This window comes from Condylura cristata, unplaced genomic scaffold (genome assembly GCF_000260355.1).
Source record: "Condylura cristata isolate star-nosed mole 26May11 unplaced genomic scaffold, ConCri1.0 scaffold00015, whole genome shotgun sequence".
NCBI classification, from domain to species: Eukaryota; Metazoa; Chordata; class Mammalia; order Eulipotyphla; family Talpidae; genus Condylura; species Condylura cristata.
In genome coordinates, this window is record NW_004567116.1 from 45,097,742 (window position 1) to 45,104,406 (window position 6,665).

Genomic DNA, 6,665 nt, shown 5'->3' on the forward strand with positions numbered 1-6,665 from the left:
AAAAAAAAAAAGGGTCCCAAAATTGTGGCATCTGTGCATATTTTGAAATGATCTTATTTGTAAACATCAATATTTTCAGACTGTCCGCAAGAAAGAATCATAGAATAAAACATTAAAGAATCATAGAATAAAACATTAAAGAAAATATCTATGTTTTCAATGGTCCCATGCCATGATTTCCAAGCTACTGGGATCCTCTTCCCAGAGGCTGATATATTCTCATCACAACTATGGAAGCAGAGATACTTAAGGTTCCATAGACCATCAGCAAACAATGGAAGGAGCATCATTAAATAATTTGTTAAATAAATACTTGGAAGAGAAGCTAAAATGGTAGTCTGATTAAAAACATGTCGAGGTCCCTCCCTGGTGGCACAGTGGTTTGGAGTGCACTGCGAAGCTAAGCCAACCAATGGTAGCTTCAGTGCAAGCTAGATCTCTGCACCTGAGTTGATCCACAGGGCGCAGCAGACCTCTCCTGACCCACCTGTTGCTCCCCTCAGCAGTGTACTTTGTGGATCTGCCTGTTCTGCTCCCCACTCTGTTTCTGGTGAATCCTCTAGTTGACGCTGCACTCTGGCCTATACCCCATTTCTGTATGCATAAATAAATAATAAAATATTTTTTTAAATTGACCAGGTTGAATAATGAAAACAAGCTTTGATTGGCTAATCAATGTCCTGCAGCTTGAGCTCTCTAGTTATTTAGTTCAGAACCTTGTCCATGGAACACTTACTCTCATTTAAAAGTTGTATCTGACTTAGAAGTGGTACCGAAGTCACACATATCCATTTAGTTAATTGTTAAGCAGCTGCACAAAGCCAAAATATGTATAATAGCTATACTAGAAAAAGCTAAAATAATGAACAGTATGCTTTAGTTTCTGCATTCTCTCTCCATAATCTTCACAACTTTCCTTACAATAATTGACATAATTAAGTTTATGCCACGGCTAAAAAATGGAATTTCTAGAACTCAAATTGTGAGACTACATTCCTATAAGCATACTATTTAATGTTTGACTTTAGTACTTTCTATATTAAAAAATAAAAGGAGAACAAAGGTCAATACCTATCTTCCAAATATGTTTAAAATTATTCTCCCTATCTAGAACAATCTATCATTGCAATCCCTCCATATCTTCCTACATTTGGATTAAAAATCATCTCCTCTAAATAGTTTTTTGAGGACCTTACACATAGATGATCATTTAAGCCCAACTCCACAATTTTCCGTAATGACTTGGATACTCATGTTATTTTTCCATTCCCTCTTCGCTTTGATTTTACAATAATTTAAAAAATAATAATAATTCATAAAGGCTTGTTTTATTCTAATGTACTGTGAATCCTTTGAGGGAAAGTACCATGGCAGATTAATTTCATCATTTCCACAGGTTATAAAACATAATAGACATTTAAATTAAAATATGAAAGTATAGAAAGAAACTAAACTAATCAATCAGTATGAGCATCAAAGTCTATTTATATATCTTTGATAATTTTATGTGTAAAGCTATTAGGAAGAAGTTTTTCCAGAGAAGCAAATTTCATACAATTTTATATATAATAAAATTCATCTTCATATATTCATATAAAATACTCATCTAGAACAGAAATGTTAATAAGCAAAAGCTTAACTTATTTTTCAATATCTCAATGATATCCTCCACCTGTAACCTACTTTCAAATCATTGTAATTTGTCACAATCCTTATTGCCTCTCAGATTTGATAAAAAGTCCATTCCTGCTCATTTTTTATCTATTCCTGCTTACAAGACCCAGTCAGAATTTATTGGTTCTAAATAACTTTTATTTTAATTTATTTATTCATACTGAACTGGGGTACAGGCCAGAGTTGCAGGGGCAGTGAGAAGATTCACCAGAGACAGAGTGGGGAGCAGAACAGGCAGATCAACGAAGTACACTGCTGAGGAGAGCAGCGGGCGGGTCAGGACAGGTCTGCCACGCCATGTGGTCACCTCAGGGGCAGGCAGGGATCAAACTCATGTGGAAGTAGCTTTCCATTCTTATAAGGTGCTGCGCTTTAACCTGCTGTGCCACCAGGGAGGGCCAGAATTTACTGGTTCTCAACAGCCTTTCTCAACTCGCCCAACCTTCATTTTACTCACTTTTTTAAGTTTAGATATCAGTTTTTATGGGAATATCAACGCTCCATCACCAGGTCAAAGAGAACCTTGGAAAGCTGTTAGTAGAACCCAGCCTCCTGGAGGACTGATGTGTCAGGAGCCAGTCAGTTCTTATCAGAGAACTCTTAGGTTGGGGGTACCAACCTGAATAATTCTGAACAATCTTACTGTTGTACCATAGTACTTAAATGGTCACGATGCATACAAATCAAAGTAAAAATTAGATTCTGAGGGATACATATTCAGTGCTTTCTTCTTAGGAAGCAATATTCATCAGGCAAGATGTTGTCAATAAAATACATTTATACAAAAGCAATTCAATAATTTCCTGAAAGCACAAATTGCATTTGATTTCTTTAATGCTCCTCAATTCTTCCCTGTTTCCTGGCTGTCATAGGACAATCTCTTTAGCATCACCTTTGCTAGATTTTGACTACAAGTTCTTAATTTTTCCTTCAAATGTTCTGTGCTTCAATTCATATCCCAGAGAAAATGCTACTAATTCCATGAATAAGTTGATTCTTCATGGCTCCTGCTCTTTCTTTTACATGTTGTTCTTTCTATATTGAATGTTATCTTCTCTTTAGCTCGCAGACTGTCTTCAACACTAACTCAAATGTCAGCAAAGGAATCTTGACTCCTTTCTCTGAATCCCACTGCATCTGGTGTTTAGACATTTCTGCTAAATTATCACTGTTGTGATAGTACTTTTGACACATTTCTTGCCAGTTAGTTCTAGGATGAGACCTTTCTCTTAGGTTCTAAGGAATCCCAAGCTCCTACCACAGTGTTCCAATATGAGTAATCTTTTCAAGCGCTTGTTAACCCCTACAAAAAAGTTAACTAAATTATAAAATTGTGCCTTCCCTTGTGGTTAAACAGGTTAAAGTGCAGCACTATGAAGCTAATTGCAGCCATTGCAGCACAAGTTCAATCTCCCTACCAGGAAGAAGACCAACCCATGGCAGACCAGCCTGCTGCTCCCCTCAGCAGTGTATTTCAGAAGACCTGCCTGTTCTGTTCCCTACTCTGTTTTTGATGAATCTTCTCACACGCACAACACTCCACTACCCCTGCATAAAAGAACTGCACCCCAGTTCTTTTATGCATAAATAACGCTTTAGAAATAAATAAATAAATATGGAAAATAAAATAATAGAATCCCTCATTTATGGCTAACTAAAGCAGATAATTTTAATTGTTGGATATCTTCAGATATTTGGCATTCTATATAAAATATGCAAATATATAATATATAGTATGGAACTGTTCATATAAAATGTAATAAATTCATGCCACACAATTTTGTTAAATGTTTGTCCTGGGTATTAAGCAGAGACATACAAGTCAGGATATCTTGGCCTGAATCTTAAAAAATGCTTACTCCAAAAGTTTAATCACATACTGAGGTGCATTTACTGAAGTTGTATTACAACCTGCTGATACTTTAGTAGAAAGACTAGCATGTGCCTAGTTACAGACTTAGAATTGTTAGAAAAATCAAGACATGAGAATGAGGTTCAGAAAAGGGAAATAGGTTTTACCTTCTAACATATCAGTTGGCCTGAGAGTAGCTGTCTTCAGTCTGGCTGAATGACACAGGGAAAGTAACAAGGAAGTTCTGATCTTAAGTAAGGATCTCAGCATGCAAAGATTTTCAGATAAATAACTATACCCAGACTGGTATAGATATTTTCCAAACTGGGACCAACGCCCAAGCAAGACTTCTCAATGAAGATTCACGTCTCACTTTTGTAATTTTATATTAACATTAGAAGGGTCTCCTTGGGGGCCTAGTGTTACAGGGCAGCCCAACTGGGTACCCTGACTATGAGTCCTCACCATGTGCTTTAGATTCGACTACAGACACACACAAAGGGGTCAATTATGAGTTTATCTACAAGGAAAAAGGAAAATCAATCAGTCAGGGAAAGAGAGAGATAAGTTAATTAATGAGTCCTATCAGTTCCACTGACTTGGAACCCCAATAGCACGCTGAAAGCATGACAAGAGACAAGAGACAAGCTGTGAACCACCAGGCCAAGAGACCCCCATAGCCCACATGTCCGGTTTTATCCCAACCTGCTCAGCTCCACCTTCTGGTCCTAACCTGCTTCTCATTGGTATGGATGGGATTGCGGAATCCATGAAACCTGTATCTGTTACACTAGTAGTTAAGTTTCAGTGTTATCACCCCAACAACCTGAGTTGAATCCCCACCAGGGAGATAACACACATGGCCCAGCTGATCTTTCCTGTCTCACCCACTAATCTCTCCAGCAGTGAAGTTCAGTAGATCTTCCTTTTCTACTCCCCACATTGTCTGTGATGAATCCTCTCACTCCTGCATCTCTGGCCTGTACCCCAGTTGTTCTATGCAAAAGTAAATAGATAAAAATCTTTAAAAACAAAATAGAAAGGTCCCTTCTTGATGGCGCAGCAGGTTAAAGCAAAGTGCTAAGAAGCTAGAGCCACTTCAGCATGAGTTCGATCCTGCCCACCTGGGAGGTGATCACATGGTACAGCAGATCTCTCCTGACCTTCCCGCTGCTCCCCTCAGCAGTGTACTTCATCAGTCAGCCTGTTATTCTCCCCACTCTGTCTCTGGTGAATCCTCTCACTGCCCCTGCACCTCTGGCCTGTACCCCAGTTCTGTAGGCATAAATAAAAAAATCTTATAAAAAAAGTAAAGACATATTAATCACTTAATGTGTAGAAATTACAAGACATCATTGCAAACATAAAACCTGGGTAAGTGTGAGGAAAAAAGAAAATGAAGAAAGAAGTTGGAGAGAAAAACAGATAAAATGAAGATAATTTATTCAGCACATATTTGCTGCCCACTATTACTTGGTTTCACAAAATGGGACAATTTGGCTGTGGTAAGAGCAATGATTTAAACTACAACTCTGCTTGGTTAGAAAAATCTTAAATGAATTACTTAACTGTCTTACCTTCCAATTACTCATTCACCAAATTAGGTAACTAATAATAGCACTTTTTTTTTGTAGTTTTTGAGAAGTAAATGAATTGCAACGCATGTAAACTGAATAGCCAATAAATACTACATTAAGTACCACATTTTTTAAATTAACTTATTCTAGTAAAACTCTTATAATTCACTTGCTTAAATCCCTTCTCTGTTTTCCTATTGTCCGCTCTCATACTTAGAATTGTTAGAAAAATCAAGATATTAGAATGAGCTTCAGACAAAGGGAAATAGGTTTTACCTTCTAACAAATCAGTTGGCCTGAGAGTAGCTGTCTTCAGCCTGGCTGAATGACTCAGGGAAAGTAACAAAAAAGCTCTGCTCTTAGTAAGGATTCTCAGCATGCAAATCCTAAGTACTTCACCCACAGGCACAACTGCAAAATGACTCAGATAACAACAATGGGATTTATTTAACAAACCAGAGACATCAGGTATCTCATTATTTTGTAACTCATAGCAGAAGCCAAAGACTGTTACAGGTGGTGCCCCCTATAGGGGGTTGCTGGTGAGGAGAGATTGCCCCAGGGAAAATGCTGAAAAGTATCACATTGGGGGTGGAGTGATTAATCAGAATTAGAAAGAACTGTAGAAGCAGCCACAGATTGCAGATTAGATTCAGCTTTTGAGGATTCAGCATTTGGGATTCAGTGCTTAAGAATTTACTTTTTCTGGATTCAGTATTTCCAGGGTAAGGATTTCAGCCACCACCAGGCCCATCTTCCAGGAGACTGCTATGGGCTCTGATGAATATGGAGTAGCCTCTGGCAGCCAATCTCAGAGAGGAAATTTCAAAGGCTTTGCATTTAGCCCAGTGACTGAAACTGTTCCCAGTTTTGCTGAGGTTACAGCCTGACAGAGAAGGTGAAGAGCTGGGTGACTCACTGGGCTGTAAGTGTGGCCATTTCTCAAGTTGTTCAGCTGCTGCAGCTGCTGTTTTTTTTGGTTTTTGTTTTTTTTTTTTTAAGATTTATTTATTTGTGCTTACAGAACTGGCGTACAGGCCAGAGGTTCAGGGGCAGTGAGAGGCTTCACCAGAGACAGAGTGGGAAGCAGAACAGGCAGATCCAGGAAGTACACTGCTGAGGGGAGCAGTGGGTGGGCCTGGAGAGGTCTGCCGCGCCATGTGGTCACCGCCAGGGCAGGCGGGGATCTAACTCATGTGGAAGTGGCTTTACCTTCTTAGTGCTGTGCTTTAACCAGCTGTGCCACCAGGGAGGGCCTACAGCTGCTGTTTTGAATGTCTTGTCTGGTGCTTTGCTAGACATCTTGGCAGCTCAGGGAGCCTCTCCTGTTGTGTCTTCATGAGTTGGAACATAGTCTAGAGTCTGGCTGCCATGTGCTCCAGGCCTCAGCAGGAAGACTCAGTGGCAGGAAGATGCCATCTTAGCTGTTTTCTGTTTAGGACTTGAAAACACTGGATTCTGCTTGGGATGAGGTAGATGGCCATTTTTGTGATTTCTTGTTTTCCCCTGGTTTATTAAATAAATCCCATTGTTATTCTATGAGCCTGAATACTCTTGCAATT